At 41.1% G+C, this 24,957-nt stretch overlaps 1 pseudogene; it reads left to right on the top strand.

Moving 5' to 3' along the window:
- The first annotated feature begins 3,110 nt into the window (after window positions 1–3,110).
- Window positions 3,111–3,485, top strand: LOC147434747 (isoleucine--tRNA ligase, cytoplasmic pseudogene; annotated as a pseudogene).
- Window positions 3,486–24,957: the final 21,472 nt, after the last annotated feature.

Raw genomic sequence — 24,957 nt, forward strand, 5'->3', positions numbered from 1 at the left:
ATCAGTTTAACATGAGAAAATAATTTAGGAGAATTAGATATTAGTTTTTATGACAGTCATGTTCAAAGTGACCATGTCTTCCACAGCCCCAACAAACTACATTTTTGTGTTGACCTGCATGCACATTTCCACGACCTCTTGGACTCCCCCTGCCTCAAAATTTTTCTCAACCACCACCTGTGTTCTAACCATGATTGTTATTTTGCTGTTGTGCTTGGTGGTTGCCTCTTCCTCGGCCTCGTCCAAGACATGAATCATGTCCTCTTCATCTGTTGTAGAAAAGAACCTGTTCAGAATTGTTTCCACCCTACATAGAGGAGTCTTCCTCAAGTTCCTTCTCTTCCGCAATCAATAAGGACACCAAATCTGTAAATGATGGAATGTTCTCTTAAAAATGGATGCCATTTTTGAATTGTTTTTATTCAGGACCCAAACCTCATAATAGACTTCTACTTTATCATCATTATTGCGACTGTAACACCAATTGATACAAGATTATTAGATAATTATGAGGCCACAAACCAAAACCCAAGTTGAAATTTTAAAAACTTTAGACCAAGACCATATGTAGCTCAACGGAACTTCAAACAATATTAGAGACCACCTCAAAATCAAGGAAATTTTAGGCCATGGAATCCACCTTTTGTGAAGAATGGACCACCCAACAACAGCAATGGTAATAACTTTAATCAATCATCTCATCCAAGACGGGGAGGAAACCAATGACCCCAAGCAAGAGCTCAAAATAACAAAGTTCAAGGTGCTTGAGGCGATGGAAATCAAGCAAATGCATATGTTCATGCTGCAATCAAACATCCGGAGCTAATGAACAATTTTTCTTTTTCCCCCTGGTAAGGTCTCTCAAAAGTCAGGAATTTGTGACTTTTTGGTCTCTAGAGACTGGTCTTGGGGTACCCTAAGAGTTTGGATTTAGGAAACCAAGCTTTCTTCCTGGCTAGACCCGACTCAACTTGGAGTTGTCTATTAGAAGTTAGAGCAATTTTAGTGAACTGCACTTGAAACAACACTCAAAACAGGGCCAAGGTGGGCCAGGTCAACACCAAGCGATGGGGAGAGTTGGGCAGTCACCAAGCCTCCTATTCGCTCGGTGCTCTCCTTTTTGACTTGTAATCACATCACCCCAAGGGTCTCCGTTGTCGGATCGGGGGATTCACTATGGATTTCCGTATGGTAATACGTGAGTGTACAATAGGGGGTTTTTAAAGGTAAGACATAAAGAGCGTATACAATAGGGGTAGCCCCCCATTATTTCATGCTCGTACCATATGCATAAGGGAGGGGGGGGGGGGGGTGGGGGGGGGGGGGGGGATATTAAGTGGTTATGCCATTAGACACATACCCTAATAAGACAATTAAAGAATCTTTCACATGAGGGTGTTGTTCTTGGTATTTCAAAGAGTTAATTCACTCCACTAGCAAACTAAGCTAGCTATATCAATGAGAAAATATGGTACCTCCTTGTCCTTTCCCTTAGCTAACATCTTTAAGACTTGTTCAAAAAGCTTCTAGATTTGTTGGGGTTGATGCTACCATAAACTTGACTAATCTTCTTCTGTGTAGTCAGTAGGCATCAATATCTTGGACATTCAAATCCTCATTAGCCTCTTCAACATCATCATCATCAATACCACCGTCTGCATAGCCTGTGTCTCCACATCTGCACACTCATTTTATTTATTGTTTTCTTCTTACACATCGTCCAAGTCACTCTTCTCTTCTTCTTCTTCTATGCAAACTCAGTAGCAACACCAATGGCATGATCAAGAGCTTCTCCTGCACCCATGATACCAGCTTTACAGCCATCATTGTAATCTATAATAAGTTTCCCAATCTTTGCCAATCAGCGGATGCAAGTTGAGGGTGTGTCTCCAGATGCTATGTTGTCTCATGGAGTGCATTGATTGGAGGATATGTCCAACAAGGTTAGGGAGGGAGATTGTTTGTCGCTTTGTGGGTGCCTTGGTCGTCATGTATGCCAAACGTGATGCACTTCATAAAGCACAGAAAGTGTTTGAGGAGCTTCCTATCGGGGATGTCATCTCTTGAAATGCACCTATTGCGGGGATATGCACAACTTGGGGAGGTCCACGGAATGGAGGCAAGGGTGGCAAGCATGGGGTTTCCCCTATTCCCCCGGAGATGTAGCCACTTTTGCTTGCATATCAACAACATGGCAAATACCCAAAAAGTTATCTGCAAAGATGCATGTCGGCAATTGTCACAACCGTCACACACACATACACATGTATCGGTGGTAAGAGCGAGCAAGATCTAGTAGATGTAACTTTGAGTAGTACCCTTTTTGGCGTGGGCGACACTGAAAGTAAGAGCTGAGTCGCACCCTGTGTGAATGGGGGGAGTGGGATGAAGCAATTACCCAAGCTTAGTAAAGCCGCTTTCTCTACCTCGGTTGTAGAAGCCCTGCTACAATTCTGTTAGAGCTACGAGAAAGGGAGGGGATACGCTATATTTCTGCAGACTCTCGCTTCTCCTTGTTTCTCGAACCATCTCGCCCTGCACCCCTCCCACAAATGGAGAACCTTGGGAAAGGGTTTTAGAGCCGAGTCGCACACAGTGTGAGTAGGGGCAGTGGGGGGAAGACAGGGATTTAGGTCTCACCCAGCGGTAGAATATCAAAGGTCGAAATTGATAGAAAATATTGGGCCATTTTGATTGGGCGAGAAGGAGAACTTGCACCCCTCCCACAAATGGAGAACCTTGGGAAAGGGTTTTAGAGCCGAGTCGCACACAGTGTGACTGGGGGAAGAGAGGGATTCAGGTCGCACCCAGCGGTAGAATATCAAAGGTCGAAATTGATAGAAAATATTGGGCCATTTTAATTAGTTCTCCTCTCCCACCCTACGTAGACTGACGCACTGTCGGTGTTTCTCCCGCACAAGCACAGTGCTCTTTGCTCTCTTATCTCTCTCTCTCTCTCTCTCTCTCTCTCTCTCTCTCTCTCTCTCTCTCTCACTCTCTCTCTCTCTCACACACACTCACACACACACACACACACACACACACACACACACACACGCACACATAAAAACACACACAATAAACTTTGTGCTACGAGTAGCAGCATCGCCATGGAGGACGTGTGTGAGGGCAAGGACTTCAACTTTCCGCTACAGGAGGAGAAGGTCCTAGCCCTTTGGAAGAAGTTGGATGCATTCAAAAGACAGCTGGAGCTGTCTGAGGGCAAGCCCGAGTACATATTTTATGCTGGACTGCCCTTTGCAACAGGTCTCCCACATTATGGACACATTCTAGCTGGGACAATAAAGGATATTTTTACACGGTTTCAAACAGCAAATGGCTGCCATGTGACTTGCCGGTTTGGCTGGGACTGCCATGGACTCCCAGTTGAGTTTGAAATCAACCAAAAGCTTAACATCAAGAGCACCAAGGATGTGCTAAAACGGTTTGATCTTGTGTGGATCTTGTGCACAGAAACAGTTTGATCAATAAGCCAGTAAATGGATATAGAAAGGGGATTTTCGTTTCAAGGTCCACCACGTGTTCAACCTTGCAAGACTCAAGGGATACTTGGACATTGGAAAGCATAGTCCTATAGTAGTTGATAGGTGGCAGTGGGTATTACAACTAGGTCCAACCTATGCTCTCATATAGCAAAGAGGCTTTGGTTTCAAGGTCCACCACTTGTCCAACCTTACTTCCATTAAATAAATGAGGGGCTACGTAAACATTGGCAAGCAAGGTAGCAAGGTCCTAAGGTATTTCACCTTGGATATTGGGCATTATAACTAGGTCCACACACTTGTCCAAGCTATGCTCTGATATAGAAAGGGGATTTTCGTTTCAAGGTCCACCACGTGTTCAACCTTGAAAGCCTCAAGGGATACTTGGACATTGGAAAGCATAGTCCTATAGTAGTTGATAGGTGGCAGTGGGTATTACAACTAGGTCCACCACTTGTCCAACCTATGCTCTAATATAGCAAGGATGCTTTGGTTTCAAGATCCACCATAATTTCCAACCTTGCTTCCATTAATATAGCAAGGAGGATTTGGTCTCAAGGTTCACCACTTGTCCAACCTATGCAAACCTTTTCCATGTTGTAGCATGATTTTTTGTTTGAAGAGTATTTTTCTATAACTATGGATTTAACAATGTAATCTTTTTCACTTACAGGATGGACTTTGAATCTGGGGAGAACGTACATATGATACTTGACAATGAAATTGTTGGTATTGGCTGTGTGTGTAGACAGATCCAGATTCCACTTGTGGTGGTACAAAGATAGGGCAAGGAAATGTCTCCATACTAGTGGAGGAATGCTTGAAGGATGTGGTCCTACCTTTTCCTACAATGGATACTTCATCTCTCCAAGGCTCATTATGGAGTGTTGCTCGATGGTCAAAGCTTCTTTTGCAATCTTTTGTATTAAATGGGAACTTAATTGATCCACAGGAAAGCTACAATGGTGATGAAGAACATGATCATTCTGATCCTCTAGTTACAGATGCAATACCTATGACAAGCCCAGAATTTGAAGCAATGATTCGAGAGTCTTGGAGAAATCAGAGGGTCCTTTTAAAAGATGACACAATGATGCAAACCATGAATGAAGGGACCATCTTATATGTATTTCCACATGATTATGCCAACTTTCAGGAACTTGGTCCTGATTGTGTGGGCGTGGGTATTGAAAGAGAAAATGCAAGCATTGATGATGTGGTTGAAGTGGGTAGCATCACTTTGCTAAAGTGGCCCATCAAGCAGACAACAATGTTGAATGGGAGCCCATTACAAAGATTTGTTCATGTTGATGGCATGCATGCTACATATGAGGATGTATCCAACGATGACAATGTTGGGAAAAACTTGATGGGAGTAATGTTGTCCAGTTGTCAAGGAAGAGACGATACACTTTCATGAACAGGACTCAAAAATCAAAAGCAGCACCAAGCTTCAACTTTTTACCTTTCAAACAAATCAATTCAAAGGGTATCATGCATTGATTGTTGTGCACAAAAATGTTGCCAGTTTGCAGATCGTGATATGGTGACAAGGTTACGACAACAGTTTTGGGGAGAGTCTCAAAAATCACGCACTAATTATGTTTATGATGTTCTTTCTATATGTTATCAGAAAGATGAGAAGTCACGATACCAATTCAGGCTAAATGGCTCTATTGTTTGTTGTAGAGCATGGTATGAGCTACATGGAATACCAAAGACATCATTTTATCGATACAAGGAGAATTCTGAAAATGGTGTGCTCCAATATGTACATGGGAACACATGTACATTGAGAAGGGGACTTCAACATACTAGTTTAGCAAGAGCACTACTAAATGAGTTTGTGGAAAACAACTCTGAGAAGATGCCACATAGAAGTAGAACACTGCTAGATGGCTCAAGAGAGACTCAATTGGTGATTCCATCAACATACAAACAAGTGGATATTTTATGTGAAATCAACACGACACTTGACCAAATGGGCTATGAGAAGAAGCTATCCCAATCTTCTTTTGGTAGAATTTGGAACAAAGAGTACCCACATGTCACTTTAACAAAGACGAGTGAGTTCTCTAAGTGCAATATTTGTAGCTCAATCAAAGCAAGGTTAGAAGCTAAACCTTCTCTTGAAGAGAGAGCTCTTCTCTTGAGGGAGAGAGAAGTTCACATGGCACAACAAAAGAGTTGCAGAAGCCTATATTATGCATGGCGCACGTATTCAGAAACTCAACCACAAAAATATGTATGCATAATCCATGATAAGATGGATCAAAAGAAGACTGCCATTCCTAGATTACGCATTGTTCCCAAGGGTGTGGATTCAGGATATAATCTGCAGGTGGCATTGATTGGCATTGTGATCACTCATGGACATGGAGAAGGTCATTACGGACACTTTGTCTTGAATGGTTTGTGGCCAGCTGATCCAAATCTTACAATTGGCTCAATTGCTAATTGTTTACATAACCTAGAGAGGATAGATAAGCATCCTCTTGGTGATCTAGTAACAAATGGACTTCCAAGGAGCAATATTTCACTACTACATGCTTTGAACTCAAGGGATGCTTTGGACTACCATAACTTGAGTGATGGAAAAGAGCCCATTGTGCAGTCGTCAGAAATTGCAGAAGAGGAATTGGGGTCAACATTTCGCAGATTGCCAGAGAACTTGTTGCTACAATTGGATAATTGTGCAGGGGAAAACAAAAATCGATACTTATTTGCCTATTTGTCAATGCTTGTTGCAAGGGGTGTTTTCAAAACCATCCAGCTGAGATTTTTAATGGTTGGTCATACACATGAGGACATAGACGCCATGTTTAGTAGGTTTTCAGAGAAGCTGAGAGTTACACAAACCTATACTTTGCCACATTTGATGGATACATTACGAAACAGCTCATCTTCATCTCCAGCTCCATTTTTTCTCACAAAGATCCCCGATTTCAAGCAATATTGTGATGGCTATCTTTGTGATGGACAAGACATACTTGTTGGACATTCCAAACCGCTTCAGTTCAGGTTCTTTATGCAGGATGAGACACCAATGATGCAATATAAGGCACATGTAGGTGTATCAAGTTGGAGTGGAAGTATTCGCCTTTGGAAAACAGACACAGAAGGCAAGCCAATGTTACCACATGGAGATCCACCTCTAGTACAAATGGCGGAGTATGTCAAGGCCCACGAAGAAGTCATTTTGGGGCTAAAGAACTATATAAAATTTTGGAAAAATTTAGGGAATGGTTCAAGTATTCCGCGATATTATAGACCCGTGATAGATTATTGGAGTAAGGTAATTGAAGAGATTGGAAAAGCAATCATATCAGAGGGAGTCTTGTATGAAATGTTTTGGCCAAAAACTCAAGAATATTCTCACCTACAAAGCACTACAATGAATTTGCAACAAGGAGCAGAAAGATTCCTAGGCCTTGAAGAGTTGAACGATCATTTTTGTGGGCCTCAACGAGATAGGCCAAGGGAAGAGTTTGACCCTATGTCTGATGTGCACCAAGGTGACTTTCTTATGCTTGTTCCGAGTGACATAGAAATCTATCCAGTGTGGCTTGCAATGGCTTTATCTGACATTGATAATGAGCCTACATCACCAAACTACAGAAAACTCTTGATTCAATATTGGGCACCTTGCGCGAGAAAAAGTGGGATGACAGATACTCAAGCTTACAGCAATTGTTGGAAGGGTTATTGGGCTGTCAACTATAAGGACCCACAAGTGTGGGAAACTGTAGATGCAATTGTTTGGTCCTGGAGACCCAACAAAGAAGGATCATTTTCTAGAATAAAGATTCCAGAAAGGCATGCTCTAAAAGCCAAAGAAGGCCTCACTCGTGCACATCAACCACACTTGGATCAAAGTTCAGATATGGTATCAAATGTGGAGTAGAATTATGTGGAGCTTCTATTGTGACTATACTAGTCAGTTTGTAAACAAAATATTTTTTGTATCTTCCTTTGTTTTATGTAATTTATAGTTATTATTCAAATCCATGTGTTGTACATCCTCTTGACTTTTGGTGTTTATCAACACCACAATCCTATGAGATTTTCACTTTATTTACTAACCACACACCTCAATTTTTCCCACTTTAAGTGGAAAATTCCCAAATTACATGAATTTAGTCGATTTGGAGATTCCCTTAATGTGAGATTTTTACCAAAATACCTAATATGGTCTTACATCATGTAAATTGGGAAGAACTAGAATCGTTTATAGTTGATTGTTGTTCTTATGGTTATGAGTATAAGAAACATGGGGATGAATGTCCTATAGACTAGAGTTGGAGGAGGTTTGCGGAGCACTTTCACATTTTTTCTATATTTGCCTTTATGGCCACAACCTAATAAATTAGCTTATATAAAGCTTAGCGTGGAATAAGTTAGTCTAGAAATAGTGCCTATCGAAAGCACGTCTTGTAAAAATGTGGTTGAGAACGACATGATTGTGAAGAGGGTTTAAAATTGGCTCTAGGTACTTCAATGAAATAATCTCGAATACCCCAAGTACAAGAGGCCTTGTGACTTCCACTTTGGGGGCTAGTATTTAGGTCAATGTTGTGGAGATTTCCTCTTATCCTCTCTATTCTATGTGTTTGAGAGGTCCAAGAACCATTGACTCAAAAGTCGGGATGGGATTTTTGATAGTTCTCTATCCCTATTGAAAATAGAGTCGAGCTAAGAAGGAAAAATCTAGGAAATAGGCCCTTTTCCTTGATAATGGCTTGAGTCCATAGTCCTATAACAAAAAGGGATGATCATGTTGTTACCAAAAACGGGACAAAACCCTAAAAGACCTAAAACTTTTTTGCCCTATAACCTCCACATAGGGACTAAGAAATCCTCTTCCAATGATTTTTTCTCTCTGTGTATGTGAGAGTACAACCATTAGTGGACTCTCTTTCTAATGGGAAAGTCTACTAGATGTTAATGTGGCAGAGATGGATATTTACTCAACTAATCAAATCCACCCGTCTATGATCGACAAACTTGGTCAATTCCTACTTACCACCCCGCACTCACACATGATTCTTAATATCTAATTACTAAAATATTTTTTTAGCACATAAAGTAATGGCTCTTTTCAAAATTCCATAACAATTTTATAAAAAAAAACAAATGCTTGAAAGTACCATTGCAAACAATCTTTATCAAATAGACATATTTAAACATAAGACAAAATGCGATTACCTAAACAACCCCATGAACAATACTTATATTGTCTCAAGGTTAGGGATATAAGGATGAAAAATGATACCAATTTCTTTATTCCAAAACTCGAGTGGAAGAAGACATCACCCAAAAGTTCAGGTGCCTATACATCCTAATACGTTGCGCATATAACCGGGTGGCTCCCCTAGAATAAGAAAACAATTTCCTCCTACATGTCATAATATATGTAGAGACATTTACATGAAGGGATCAGAGACTCATGGGTGGTTGGCTTGAAAGTGGAAAAATAACCATCATTTCTCATCACCCAAAGTGAAAGAAATAAGAGGTGGTCGTGTCTTAAGGATGATCAAATAGTCCTTTTCTAGTTCATCCAGACTGACCAAAGTGTTTCCTTATTAGTTTTGTAAACAAGTGCATGGTGTTTCTTCAAAGATGTCCTTCCATTCAATAAATTTTAGCTTTTCTTAAGTACATATCTACTATTTCCTAATGGATGCAATGTTATAGCTTAAAAAACTTACACTACATTATAATTTTTTTAACAACAAGGATTAGGGTTGTGTGCGCATCTGTCGCACGTGTCAATGCAAAGGACTTGCCGATACACTGTGTGCAAGACACAAATGGCTCCAAGCACTCAACTAGACTAATCTAGCAAGCTTAAGAGAGCAAGGGTGTGTCACTCACTGCCCTACACTCGCCTTGGTGGAGGATTCCTCGCCGCGAAGAAGAAGGCACTCAACTTCTTCACCGCCACCGTGCTGTGGTCGCAATGCTTGATTGCTCTCTCTCCCTCTCTCTCTCTCTCTCTCTCTCTCTCTCTCTCTCTCTCTCTCTCTCTCGCATGGAACTATTTCACACCTGCCACATACATGTCGCAAAGACAATGCTAGTATGTAAATCTCTAGACACTTGCTTCTATGACAAGCTTCTTATTGATAGAGGGTGGTATGTTAAAGAGGTGGATGACATACATTGCGAGATTGCATTGGACACTTTGGTGGCCAAGTACATGATTAGCACACAGTCACTTCTCATCTCCTTTTGATACAAGCGCTCTCAAATTTTTGTAGGCTGCTCTCAATTTGTGCCTATTGATCAAAATTTAGCAAGCCTGGAAAACAATGCTATCATAGATGTGGAGGTATTGGACAAGGAGCTCAACCTTCTGATAGTGGTTACAATAAGGGATCAATGCAACCTTCTGCAACTCGAGCACAACATAGTGGACAAGACCACGGACAAGGAGCCCTCCCATTTCTATTTCTTACTAGGTGGACGCAAAGTAATGCAATGAAGGGAAAAAGAGATTGTCTGTAGAGAGCTAACTGGCCGAGTTCAAATCGTGCCAATATAACTTGGATGAATTCCATTGGGTGTAAGTTCTTATCTGATTGAAACCTATATTCATGACTTCCATTATAATGTTTCTTTCAATTGAAATATTTTATTTCAACTATGAGATGATTCCAACCATTTGGTTGTATCTTTATTTCAATAGTAAGATGAAATTTTCTATCTATCTCTCTCCCTTTCAGAAAGTACGTGTCATTTATTTTCATTTTGTACAACATATGCAAAGTTTGATGTCTAATCTCTCTCTCTCTCTCTCTCTCTCTCTCTCACACACACACACACACACACACACACACACACACTTACTTCCATGGTACAAAGAGTTGCTTCATCCTTTGCAAAAGTTGACACAACAAGTAGAATTTGCATGGTCTGATGAGCTTGAAGAGTATTTTTGTAACATTAAAGTCATTTTGTCAGAGCTACCAACACTCATGCCTCCTTGTTGGGAGTACACATTCTTTGTTAGCTCTAGTGTTGGAAGGGAAACAATTGGTGCAGTTTTGTTACAACAAGATCCCTATAGTACCAGGATGCGGCCCATCTACTTTGCTAGTAGGGTCATGAATGCTTTAGAGAGAGGCTACACGGAGGCAGAACTCATGATGCTTTCTCTCATGTTTGCGATAAGGAAGTTTAGATCCTACTTGCTCCCAAAACCTTTTGTAATCCTCACCGTAGAGAATTTGTTCCCTTGGGTGTCATCTCAAATGAATCTTAGTACTAGGATCTCAAAGTGGATTATGGAGTTGCAAGAGTTTCAATACTCTTTCAAGGTAGAAGATAGTGTGCGTGCACAATTTGCAGGGATTCTCACTTATAGGGTGCATGAAAAGGAGATTAAGGTGCCTGAAGTAAAGACCCTACCATTGCCACCACCAAAAAGTATTCCTAATGCTTTTACCTTGTTCTTTGATGGAGCTTTTCGTCGAGCCACAGGAAAAGCAGGGGGAGGGCTAGTGTTGCTCAACCCAAGTGGAGAGGTGGTCATGAAAGAGAAGGTCAATCTACCAAGTTCAGCTAGCAACAATGAAGCAGAATACGACACACTAATTCATGATTTGAAGATGTGCATTGGCCAAGGGATAAAACGTCTCATGGTAAAGGGAGATGCACTTCTCATTGTTAAATAGATTTTAGGCATTTGGGCATGCAAGAATGAAAGTTTAAGGACAAAAGTTCATGCCATTCGTAGGATGTTTAATCAGTTTGAAGAAGTGCAACTATATCATATTCCGAGGAAACAAAATGAAGATGCCAATTTACTTGCACAACAAGCAGTTACATGTGTTGAGAGAGAAGTGCAGGTCATCATGGTGGCAGCAGCTGTCAAGAAACCGAGATACCAGGGATTGGAGTCATTGGCTCCCATTATTGGCTACATTTTGGAGGGTGAGTTTCCACAAGACTTCACGAAGGCTCAGAAGAGGAGACTCATGAAGAAGGCAAGCGCATATCTCTTCCTAGAAGGATCCCTCTATCAAAGAGGGAAGGATAAAGTGTGCAGAAAGAGTACCAACTTTCGCGGAAATTCCAGCCATTCTAAAAGGTTTGCATGAAGAGGCATGTGGTGGTCATTTTTCCCAAGAATTAACTGTGAAGAAGATTTTGCTTGCGGGGTATGTTTGGCCAAGTCTGCATGTGGATGTCCAACATTGGTGTAAAAGTTGTCACAATTGTCAGGTAAATGGGAATAGAAGATTGATTTATGGTCCAAGGCAAATCGTGCTTGCAAATGGACCCTTTGAAAAGTGGGGCATTGATGCTATGGGTCCTTTGCCTAGGACAAAAAATGGTAAACTCTACATTCTAGTGGCTGTAGACTATATGACTAGGTGGGTGGAAGCACAAAGTGTGGCAAAGGTAAATGAGAGGACAGTGAGCAAATTCGTCTACGCTCACATTTGTTGTAGATTTGGCACACCTTTGGAGATTGTTTCTGATAATGGTCCAGGGTTTAGAAAGGGATTGCTCACAGAAGTCTGTGAAGAACTTCACATTCTACATTGTCATAGCACACCATACTACCCACAGTCAAATGGTTTGGTGGAGAAGTCTAATGGTGTCATTACAGGCATCATTAGAAAGATGGTGAGAAACAAGACAAAGTTGTGGGATGACTTCTTGGATGGTGCCTTGTGGGCGTATCGAACCACATATAGGGATGCCACGGAGTTCACACCATTTCACTTGGTCTATGGTCAAGAGGCTTTACAGCCAATTGAGCTAAACATTCCAACAATGCGACTTCATGGCAAATCAGCACAAGATGATCAAGAAGCATGGATGGATCGACTTCTTACCTTAGCTGAGCTTGAGTGGAAAAGAGAAGCAGCATACGAGTGCTATAAGAGGAAAGCAACACAAACAAAGGAGAAGCTTGACAAGAAGCTGAAGGACAAAGGCATCAATGAAGGAGATCTTGTGCTAAGGTATGACAATCGACTCGATAATCGTTTTGATGTCAAATTTGAAACAAGATGGCAAGGGCCATACATAGTCAAGAAGGCTTTCAATTCAAGTTACTATCAGCTTATGGACTTGAATGGTAAAGAGCACTCCAGGAAAGTAAACGGGTATCGCTTGAAGCCCTATTTGAGTCGCCTTCTACCAAAGGATCTACCAAAGATCTGTCAAAAGGCCACTGTCTCATGTAAGTATTGTTACATGAAGCATGAGTGTAACTCTAGCCAAAATTCTGAGGGGCCAAACAATAAAGATCTCGTCAAGGACTCTGAAGCACTCTCTTTGGAAAAGATGCTTTATGATGGTACATGAATATACCATCATCCTGGGGGAGGGCTAATGATAGCCGTTTTTTCGGCTCTCTGTAATTCGCATAGTGAGTTACCTCACCCTACCAAAATCACCCAAACACTGTGGCTATCCCTACCATTTCACTGTATATAGGCGTGTGTGAGTGACGGGACTTTTCCCATATCTTCTTAAAAAACCCTCAATTAGCTAGTCATTGGGCTAGTTGAGCCAAAAAAATAAAAATAAATAAAAAAAATAAGTATATTATGGCCCATGAGTATGTAAATATTTCTTTGTATTAGGGCCTAAATAAAAGATTTTTTCATAATTATTTTGATATTTATTTAAATATTTATACCTAGGTGTGTGTTATTTATGCTCTGTACATTGCCTCACCATTACCACAATTTTTCTTACCATTTTTCATACTCTGTATTCCATATAGAAATATTTTCATGTAAGCTTCTCTTATATTTGGTGTAACTCCACCCCAACAAAAATCCAAAAAAACTAGTTTTATTTATGTGTATATTTTTTTCACTATTGTGATTTTTCCCTTCCTACATCTATTTTGTTTTTTTTCTAAAAAATTAGAACACCAAAAATATTTATCTTTTTATGGTAGCCTCATAATGAGAGAGATTTCTTTTGACCCCTTTATATTTTTTTCCACTTATATTATTTATATTTGACATGTACATATTTTTTAGACCCCTCAATATTTGATTTTCTTAGTTGTACTATTCACTTATATCATGATCTCAACAATATCTTCAATTATAGACCTACCAAATAAGGTCAAGGGTAGGTGGCATGCATACATGCACTATGGAGGGCTCACTCTTGGAGGTATTCAAAAGAATCATCCAAAGAAGGACCCCACAAGGACCTTGTGCAGTGGAAAAAACGGTCGGTTTTGCTGAATTTTTAAAGTTCACTTGCTCTCCTCGAATTTGAAAAGGTGATACAAACAAAAGTTGTAGCTCGTGGGCTGAACTTTTGCCTCAAATTTTTTCATATTTTTTTGAGTTACGAGCTGTGAGCTATGAGCTATGATTTTATTAGTGGACCCCAGTTTTCCCATGCTATGCAGCCACACTCTCTCTTCCACTTTATCACTTCCTCTTTCACACACACTTCTCCACTCATCATCCCCACCTCTCTCACCACTCCTCTCTGCACCCTACTCACCTTCTCCTCAACCTTGAAGAATAAGAGAAACCATGGTGAACTCATACCTCCCACACACAATTCCATTCCAAAATTGACCACTTAGTCTCATTTTTCCTCCTCCAAATTACCCATATCTATAAAAAAAACCACAAAATTCAGCCTCTTCTCTTAAAAGACAACATCATGGTGGTTGATTACTCAGCTTCAATTACCTTGTCTCTCAAGGAAGGTCAAGAGTGGAGAAAAAATGTACCGTCAAAGCTAGTGGACCGTCAACAAGCGTCAAAATTGGCCCTACTCAAGACACTTGGAGCATCAACCTTGTAAGAAATCCACCTTTTCTTACCTCTTAAGAGTTTTTCTTCCTTATTTGTATCCTACATGGATACTCCCATTGTAAATATCCAATTCCATTTGTAAATTAATACTAACTCTACTAACACTAACCCACTATGAAAAGTCCTATCACCTCCATTTCTCTCCTCTCTCTTTCCCACCAACTTCTTGATAATTCCAAGCAAAAGAAATTAGATAAATTGCTGAAAATATAACCCAACCATGGTTAGAGGAGTAACCCTAGCCTTCAAATTGCTATAAAAGGAGGGTGTAGCTAGCACAAAAGGAGGAGCCATAAGCAAGAGCACTATGCTATAGCTTGAGAAGCCAAGCTCAACCTCTCTAGAAGGAGCTCTTGAGTGGAAGCTCATTGTCTTATGCATGTGCATGTGTTGTAATAGGGGATAGCAAGGGAACTCTATGCCATTGTAAGAGAGAGAGTGATCATTCAATTGAGAGTAGGAAATCTATCATTTTTCCTACTAGTGTAAGCCCAACATTTGCTGAATCAAGGAGGGTGGATTTGGACTAAGCTTGGATACTTTGTCTCCCTTCCAACGTGAAGTAATGGACAACAATGATGCGTAAGTGTCTTGGTGTTTTTTTTGTTAAGTTCTTGATAGCTTGTCTCCTGGTGTTGTCATCAATCTAGCCATAAATCCCACATACTGTAAGAGGGCGACAGGGTGGAGAGGACTCCCCTGGCCTTAAGACAGTGATTGGGGGTGGCTTTTCTTGTGATGTGTTGTGGTGAAATTTACGCAAGCTATGTTGAGCAAATACTAATCTCACTTTGATTTGTCATGACAGATTTGTAAGAAGGTATTAATGCAACAAACACCCCCCCTCCCCCTTTCTCTCTCTTTCTTACATATATAATTGTGTTTGCTTGATCATTGCCGATACGTTTCAAAGCAGCCCGAGCACTATCTCTCTCTCTCTCTCTCTCTCTCTCTCTCTCTCTCTCTCTCTCTCTCTCTCTCTCTCTCTCTCTCTCTCTCTTACGCGTCCTAGTTTGCATCCAAAACTAGGTGGTGCCCCAAATTTGTGTAGGGTTAGGTTGCGGGTTTGTGTGTGTGTTTGTTGTTTTTTTCCAACCCCAACCCAATTGAGCAGCACGGGAGCCTTGAAGGGTGTCTAGAGGTTGCTCTTCTTGTTGCCCGCCCCGGACCGCCTCAGTAGAATTCATGCTCATGTCCTTCAAATGAGGGCGGGAGAGAGAGTTATGCCCAGTGGATTAAGTAACCCCTTATGTGGCGTGTTGTCTATCAACAAAGTGTTGTCAACATTGAATGGGACATGATTTGAGAAAAAGGTTTGTAATAAAGTTGTACATTTGGTTTTGTAGGGTGGTAGTGGCTATCGATGACAACACACTTTGTTTAGCAATACACAAAATTAAATTTCCAACGCTCAATTTTGGCTATGTTGCAAACTATGGCTACGAGGCGGTTGAGGTTTCTCAGCTGCATAGAAGACCATATCGCAATGCAAAACCTTGGAAAAAGAAATTGTAAAGATCCTTGGTGTCTGTCCGTAACATGACTCTATGTCCAGCTACACAAAAGTTGCACAAGTTGAGAGATCTTGCATTTGAATCATATGCCTCTTAAAACAGCAGCAATCCATTGATGTCCAAAATAGACAGTCTCTGCAAACATTTTTTTAAACAATTAATTAGCTAGACAATAGGATGATTTTCAAATTCTTTTACATTGGTTATTACCTAAACAATCATGTCAATGTCTAGCAAAGGTTGATACTGTGTTTTTGGCTACTGTGGAGGTTGTCCAATCCACTATTGAAATCCTCGAGCTTTTACTCACCACTCCCTTGTTCTTCTGATGTCTGAGACTCTTGTGTCTCCACTGTAGAGTGATCCATAGCAGATGAATTAGCTTCTAACGTGCTCTAATCTATTTGTGGGTAGGGCATCATTGACTATTGATGATTTTTAAGCTCTTCCGATGGAATCATGGGAGTGGTATGCTCTACTTGAGGGTTTGGGTGCTCTTCCCCAGCCCCCCCTCCCTATGCATTATCTTCTCCCTTCTAAAACCCTCCAAGCATAGAGGGAATTCCAATCTTAATTTATTCCTCAGCCCCTCCATGTGGATGTTTTGGCTCCTCTGCGCTCGCACTACCCTTCCCCTCATCTTGCATCTCTACCCTATCAAACTCTCCCTCTGCATAAATTCTCTTCTCATCAATTAATCCCTCCTCTTTCTCATGTCCCTTCTCAATTGATCTTATGATTTTTTTTTGATGGTGTCCCTCAATAGAAATTGTTATCTCTACAATATGGTCATCCAAAAGGGTGTCTTCTGCATCCATTCTTACACAATGTGAAATAGAAACTAGATGCTTGATCAAACTGGCACAGTATCGGTGCAAATACAATAGTGTATACTTCTCCAATGCACTCTGCAAAGAAAAATGAAAACAAGAAGGAACTGGGATAGATTTTTATTAAAACAATCACCATGTTATTGTAACATTTAATGGTCTAAAAACTTATGTGTAGCGGAAATTAGCATGAACATAGTGGGCATTTCATTAGAATAGATTCCTAATGAGAATTACAAGAGTGCTTGAGTGGAGAGAGCAACAAAAAGCATAACACCTAGTTAGATAGCATCAACAATACTTTCCAAAGGGAGAGAAATAAAGCTATTGACAACAATTGAGGACTGGATTTGCATGGAGCCGGTCCCCCCTCAAAAAGGCTTTGTATTATGGTTTCTCCCATCAAGAGAGACATTGTACAATATAATTGTTTGTGTTCCTTCAAGACTAATTAGTGCAATGAAGATGAAAGCTTCATGCACTAAGAAAAACACTTAGTAAACACAACTTTAATTATCCCCGTTCTCAGACCCAAGACCTCACACCTTCGAAGATGGTGAGAGCTAGCAGGGTATGAGAGTAGATTGAGAGGAAGAAGGAGTATCTTACGAGAAAGATCTACATCTCCTCACATAATCACTCATATTAGCATAGATTTAGCTTAGTAATTAGCTTGGTAGAGGAGATGAGCATGCATTGAAACTTGGCTCTTGGTTTCTATCTCACAAGCTTGGAGTAGGTGATGAGCTCTCCATTAAAGCTTGGGAAGAGATAGTCTTCTCTTTCTTCACACATGAGATTGTGTGAGTGTGTGTGATAATGCCTTGCAAAAATCAGCCCCCTCGACCTCTTGGGCGAGCCCCCTTGCTATTTTCTCTTGCAGGCTCCCCATTGGACCTCCCCAAGTCAGCCAATGGCTATTAAGCAGCATAAGTGATAGCCTTCTGACATGTGTCCCCCTTTCCCCTTTTGTGAGAGCTTTAGGTAATTTAATAATTAAACTAAACTCTCATTGGACCCCTTTGCCTCCTGGCCAATAGGAATCAGGCAAGCCATTGGGCTCCTGAATGCTCATTGGACCCCTTGGGAGACTGTCCAATAGTCTTCTAGGAAACTTAATTCTCATTGGTTATTTTATTAAGTGTTTTTAAATTAATTAAACTAGATTTACTCTACTCTAGCCTAATTCTCATTGGTCCACCTCCAAGGCCATCCAATAGGAATTGGGCACACCTTGTGGGCATCTGGGCTAGGGAGCTGACATGTGTCCCTAATTCCCTTTGTGTAAAGGGAGCCTGTGTGTGTGTGTGTGTGTGTGTGTGTGACTTTCTCTCTCATCCCCTAGAAGAAGGGCTCACCCCCTCCCATGTAGGGACATGCAAAGACTTTTTAGTTACACACAAAGCATCCAATTTCCCCTAGGGTTGACGTTTGGATACAACCTTTGAATTTTGGAACCTTAGCATTTTGGAAGTCTTAATGGGCTGAACCTTAGGGTCTTTTTAGCCCATTGTTGCACATGGCTCTTTTGCAGATGGCCCCCCCTTTGGATCCCTATTTTCCCTCCTTTGGATCCCTACTGTGGCCGGTCTGCTAGCTTAACCAATATTCTAGCTTTTTCTCCCCTGGCACTTCCCCACATTAAATGATCAGTTTAATATGAGAAATCATTTAGGAGAATTAGATATTGATTATTATGACATTACCTCTCTCTTGAAATCATAGTTGTCCTAAACTATGGTGTAGAGAAGATAAAGCATATTTATGAGTCCTTTTCTTAGCGGGTAGAGGATCCCTATGTTACCCTACGACATCATTCCACAATGGATGACTAGTCCATTTGGCTCTTGAGAGCCTGAGGCTGCCGCAAGCATGTCTGCACATTAGTCCTATCAATCTTCCATAGTAGAGTGACAAGCTCTACTTGATCTAATCATGCATACTACTTCATTTTTGTGCACAATAAAGGAAAAGAGAGTCTTATAAGTAAAAAAAACTTTTTTCATTTTTAACATTTTTTACATTTCCTTACTCTTGGGAAGCATTGTAAGCATTGACAAGGTTTAGGTTATCCTTTAATTGTATGCCTTGCATCCATCTAGTATCTTCAAAAGGATAATTCTTAAACTTAATAAGATATCGTCGGATAGTCTTACCGCCTCTTAATACCTTGTCTTTATGTCGGAGAATGGACTTGGTTGCAGCACCTCCTCTTGGTCCTCGATCTCCGGTGGGTCTTCAATAGTTGGTTCTTGAGGTGGCTCTCCTTTGTAAGGCTTTAATAGGCTCACATGGAAATCATTGTGTATGAGCCAATGATTGGGAAACTTGAGTTGATAGGCCATCTCATTGATTGGCCTAAGAATCTGGAAGGGACCATAGTACCTTTTTGCTAGTTTAGCATAGTACTTTTGGTGGCCCGTAGGATTCTTGCCCGTTGTGTGCCTTAATCGAGCCTTGGAAACTTTAACAAGACCCGATTGTTTTTCTTTAAAGGTTTGGGCTCTTCTATGCTTGTCAGTAGCAGCCATTTGTTGTGAGATAGAGATAGCATCCTTAATCTTTTGAAAAGATTCTTGTAGGTCTCGGCTATACTCATCTGCAGTGAAGATCTTCCCATGTACCTTAAGTAGCAAGGGACTTTTTTATCTTCCCTCAATTACCTCGAAAGGTGCTTTTCCCGTGGAAGTATGTACAGTGTTATTGTAAGCATACTCCACTAAGGGTAAGTACTTCTCCCATTGGGATCTTTGATCTACTTCCGTTACATAGGCTTTTAGTAGATCAAGAATTGTTAGGTTAGCTATTTCACTTTGGCCATCCGTTTGTGGATGATAGGTGGAAGAGAAGTTTAGCCTTGTTCCTAAATTCTCAAAGAGATCCTTCCAGAAATTACTGGTCATTCTAGGATCTCTATCCGACACTATAGACATTGGCAAGCCATGGTACTTGAAACTTTGTGAAATGAAGAGGGTTGCCATTTGATGGGCTTTGATAGTCTTTTTGACAGGTATAAAATGAGCTTGTTTACTGAACCTGTCTACTATCGTCCATATTCCCGTATTCCCATGGATAGACTTAGGCAATCCAAAGATAAAATCCATGGATATGCTCTCCCATGGTGAATTAGGGATTGGCAAGGGTTGAAGCAAAGGTTTGAAGCAATCCAAGATGCTTCCCTCTATCAAATTTTGTCTTTTGGAAACCACACATTTAGAAACATACTCTTGTATGTTCACTTTCATGGTACGCCAATAGAAATATGTTTCAATTCCCTTTAAGGTAGACTGAATCCCTCTATGCCCCGCATACGGTGGAGCATGAGATTCATACATGTGACTTTCTCACGTAGTGAGTTAGTAACGCATAGTCTATTTCCATAGAGAAGATAACCATCTTGTAAAGTAAATGGTTCTTCTTTCTTCCCTAATGCAAGGGCTAAAATCACATCTCTAAAATCGGGATCAATACCGTACTCATCTATCATTGAAGATAGATCATTGTGAGTTGCTATGGAAACGGCATTCTCTCTCGGCCGTCTTGAGAGTGCATCAGCTACTTGATTATGCTTGCCAGCAATGTGAGCAATATGAAAATGAAATTGCGAAAGGAAACTTGCCCACCTCATTTGTTTGTCGGAGCTTGGTCTGCGTCATGAAGTACTTAAGACTTTGGTGATCCGTTCGCAGAATGAAAGGAGTCCCCAATAAATAGTGCTTCCATGAGTCTAAGGCATGTAGAACTGCAAGGAGTTCCTTTTCATATATGCCTAGAGCTTGCTCAACAAGGTCGATCCTTCGACTCTCATAGCCTATGGTGTGCCCTTCTTGGAGTAAAACATCTCCAAGGCAATCACCACAAGAATCACATTGGACCTCAAATGGTTTTGAGAGATCCGGTAGTGTAAGCACAGGTTGAGAGATAAGCTTTTCGAAAGCATTGTTCTCCTTAGCAGACCATGTGTACCTAACGCTTTTCTTTGTTAGGTCATGTAATGGTCCCGCAATTTGTGAGAACTTTTCTATGATGCGTCTATAGTATGCACACATACCTATAAAGCTTCTTAGTTCATGAAGATTCCTTGGTTTAGGCCATCCTTTTATTACCTCTAACTTTGATGGATCCATTTGGATGCCATCTTGACAGATAATGTGACCTAAATACTGAATCTCTTGCAAGAAAAATTCGTGCTTTTCTTTCGATTAACATAAAGTTTATTTTCTCTCAAAACATGAAATATTACCTGGAGGTGTTGCTTGTGTTCGTCTAATGAATTAGAGTAGATGATAATATCATCAAAGAACACTCCAATGAAGGTTCGATGAGGCCGGAACAGCTTCTACATCAAGCGATTGAATGTGGCAGGTGCATTGGTCAAGCCAAAAGGCATGACAATGTATTCGTAAAGACCAAATGTGGTGCGAAATGCGGTCTTTACAATATCTTGATCAACTATCCTTATCTGATGATAGTCACTTTTTAGGTCAATCCTACTGAAGTAGGTCGATTCCTTGTAGCTTATCAAATAGGTCTTCTACCCGGAACGGGAAACCTATTCTTGATAGTGATCCTATTTTAGTGCTCTATAGTCGACACACATACAATATTGCCGTCTTTCTTTTCACTAATGCACCGGTGAGCAAAATGGAGGGTGAGCTAGGCCTAACCATGCCCTTCTCAACTAACTCATGCACTTGCCGCATAATCTCCTCTTGTTGAGCTTGAGATACTCTATAAGGAGGTTTGTTAGGCGGTGAACTTCCTGGAAGAAGTTCAATTGCACCGTCATCATTACCTCGTTTAGGAGGTAGCTCACAAGGGATGTCGTCAATAAAAAAATCTTGAAACCCCTTGAGAAAATTGGATAACTCTAATTCCTTTTGGTTGCTTTTATTTTCTTTTGCTAAAGCATTAGGTTCATTTTGAGAATCTTTAACAAAAATCATGTACACGGAAATAGAGCTCTTTATTGACTTGTTGAAAGCTGCTGTATGTACAATGGGGATAGTGTTACCCATTTCCTTAGCATCTATATACATGTCTTTTTCCCTGAAGTTAAAGGAGATTCTCCTTTTAGGAAATTTAACATCGGCAGCCAGGCGGTCAAACCATGGTGCCCCTAGGATTACATCCTCATGCTTGAGAGGAGAGATAAAGAAGTCCTCTTTGTCCACATAGCCTTGGACATGAAGCCTCAATTTCTCCATCAAGGGAGTGACTGAAGCTTCTTGCCCCTTGAAGGCACTATCTGCAGGTAGGACATCTCCCATCTCGTAGGATTGTATGCCTAGCTTGGTGGACAACTCTATAGATATAAAATTGTGAGTAGAACCAGGGTCAAAGAGAATAAAAGCATCATGTTCTCTTACCTTCCCCAAGCATGGCATAGAGGAGATCCTTTGTGATGAGTTTGGTTAGTCTCCTCCTCTTGGATTTCAACAAAGGAAGCTATAGGAGGATCTTGACGGTTGTTCTTTTGGGGACAAGTGTGGTACGCATGCCCTTGTTCGCCGCACTTGAAACACCGGTTATCCTTGCGATAATGCTCAAGCTCTTCAGGAGAGAGTTTGTTCTTACCTTTGTAAACTCCCTTCTCTTTAGCTTTGTTGGAGTTGCCCTTACGAGACTTTTGGACATTGTCCTTCCCCTTAGGCTCATTGGAACCCTTGTTTTCCGGGGGCTTATTATTTCTTTTAGCCCCCGTTTGGAAATTGAGTCGTGAGGCCACCATAGTATGGTGTATTACCGCCGATATGGTACGTGGCCTTTGGGAGTTGACATACTCCGCCATTTCTTCGGTTAAGCCCGCACAAAATTGTTGCTTTGCTCTCCAAAATCCAACTTTTAAAGACAGTGGATTTGAGTTGTAGGTCCCAAAACGTGTCTACATATTTGTGGATGGATTCATTGGGAGAGAGCTTTAAGCTTTGCCATTCGGTGAGTACTTTGTCTTTGGCATCGGTGGCCAAAAACTGCTTCATAATGGAAGCTCTTGAAGCTTTCCATGTTCGTGGAGCTTCACCGTTGGCTCGTAGGCTAGACCACCATTGCCTGGCGGACTTTTGAAAGTACATAGCTACATGGCGTAGCTTGGAGGACTCTATGAAGCCCTCATCTCCAAACTCCGCATCAAATTGCTGGATAAAGGCCAAGACTTTGTCCGTAGCACCAAAGGTACCATCATAGGTAAGGAAAGAGATGCTCTTCTCTCCCTCTTTGAATTTCTTCAGCTTGGATGACCTCTTCCATGCGGCATAGGATTTCCTTTGGCCTCTTCTTTTTGATGGTTCAAAGGTTGCACCATCACTCTCTTCAGAAGGTGAAGGATTTGAAGAAGGTGGAGAAGAGGGTGACCTCTTCTCTCGCCTTTTTCTTGTCTTGATCTTCGTTGTCTTCACCATCACTTTCATAAGAGGAAGAGGATGAAGAAGAGGGTGTCCTCTTTCTCGCCTTTTCTTCTCTTGCTTTTTATCATCCCTCTTTGAATTATGGCATGGAGAAGAGTGTGATGGTCTTCTCCGCTTTGGTGGTGATGGGGAGCGTTTAGCCCGTCGTCTTCGTGGAGCCATCTCCGCCGAGGTGGCGGGAGACTCACTTCTTTCTCGTTCCTTTGAAGGAGGCTCTTGAGTTCTCCTTTGGGAAGGAGATGCATCATCAAGAAGTAAATTCTTGAGCCCTTCGTAGGGATTCTCTTCTTCTTTCCCGAATCGGAGAGAAACCTCTTTTGGGAGTCTCGCAAGGAGGCTTCCTAGGTGTTCTCTCATCATGGTGATGAGCTTGGAGAATCCCATGAGCACGGAGCTCCCGTTGCACTTCGCCTTGGAGAGATGGATTGCCCATGGCTTGTTGAAGCCTAGAAACAAGATAGTTAACAAGCATCGAAGCATCATTAGTAGCTTGCTCATGAGCAAAATCAAAGTTATCAACATTAATTTCACTCTCTTTACTATTGTCATCCATTCTAACAGCTTTTAGGTGTAAACTTTTTAGGTGTACTTTGGCACTTCAAGCCCTAGTTGCTACTCCTCTTTACCCCTTTAGAAAAAGCACTCAAGCTACTGTACCCTCGGCTCAAATACCATTAACTGCAAGGAATAGAAGAGAGGGTCTTTCGACACCAAAACAGCACCGGCTCCTGTCAAGCTTCTAATAGCTCAATAGTGGTTAAGCCGTAGGCAAGCCCCGTAGGACTCCACTATTAAGACCATAGCTCTCGACGGTGATGCCCCGTTAACTGCACAAAGGCAGGAGCACTGCAAGGCAAAAAAAATCCCTATTCTACTTACTCACAGGCAATTAATAATACCAACCATTTATAGCTAGCTTGAGAACCTCCCTTCTTGAGCAAGAAAAGAGAAACCTTGTGCTCTGATACCAATGTAACATTTAATGGTCTGAAAACTTATGTGTAGCGGAAATTAGCATGAACATAGTGGGCATTTTATTAGAATAGATTCCTAATGAGAATTACAAGAGTGCTTGAGTGGAGAGAGCAACAAAAAGCATAACACCTAGTTAGATAGCATCAACAATACTTTCAAAAGAGAGAGAAATAAAGCTATTGACAACAATTGAGGACCGGATTTGCATGGAGCCGTTCCCCCCTCAAAAAGGCTTTGTATTATGGTTTTTCCCATCAAGAGAGACATTGTACAATACAATTCTTTGTGTTCCTTCAAGACTAACTAGTGCAATGAAGATGAAAGCTTCATGCACTAAGCAAAACACTAAGTAAACACAACTTTAATTATCCCCGTTCTCAGACCCAAGACCTCACACACCTTCGAAGATGGTGAGAGCTAGCAGTGTATGAGAGTAGATTGAGAGGAAGAAGGAGTATCTTACGAGAAAGATGTACATCTCCTTACATAATCACTCATATTAGCATAGATTTAGCTTAGTAATTAGCTTGGTAGAGGAGATGAGCATGCATTGAATCTTGGCTCTTGGTTGGATTTGCATCCATAAGCCAAGAGTGTGTCGATGTAGGCTTCTATCTCACAAGCTTGGAGTAGGTGATGAGCTCTCCATTAAATCTGGGAAGAGATAGTCTTCTCTTTCTTCACACATGAGATTGTGTGAGTGTGTGTGATAATGCCTTGCAAAAATCAGCCCCCTCTCTCTCTTGGGCGAGCCCCCATGCTATTTTCTCTTGCAGGCTCCCCATTGGATCTCCCCAAGTCAAGCCAATGGCTATTAAGCAGCATAAGTGATAGCCTTCTGACATGTGTCCCCCTTTCCCGTTTTGTGAGAGCTTTAGGTAATTTAATAATTAAACTAAACTCTCATTGGACCC

The sequence above is a fragment of the Adiantum capillus-veneris genome, chromosome 19, assembly GCF_014529385.1.
Source record: "Adiantum capillus-veneris isolate H3 chromosome 19, ASM1452938v2, whole genome shotgun sequence".
Lineage (NCBI taxonomy): Eukaryota > Viridiplantae > Streptophyta > Polypodiopsida > Polypodiales > Pteridaceae > Adiantum > Adiantum capillus-veneris.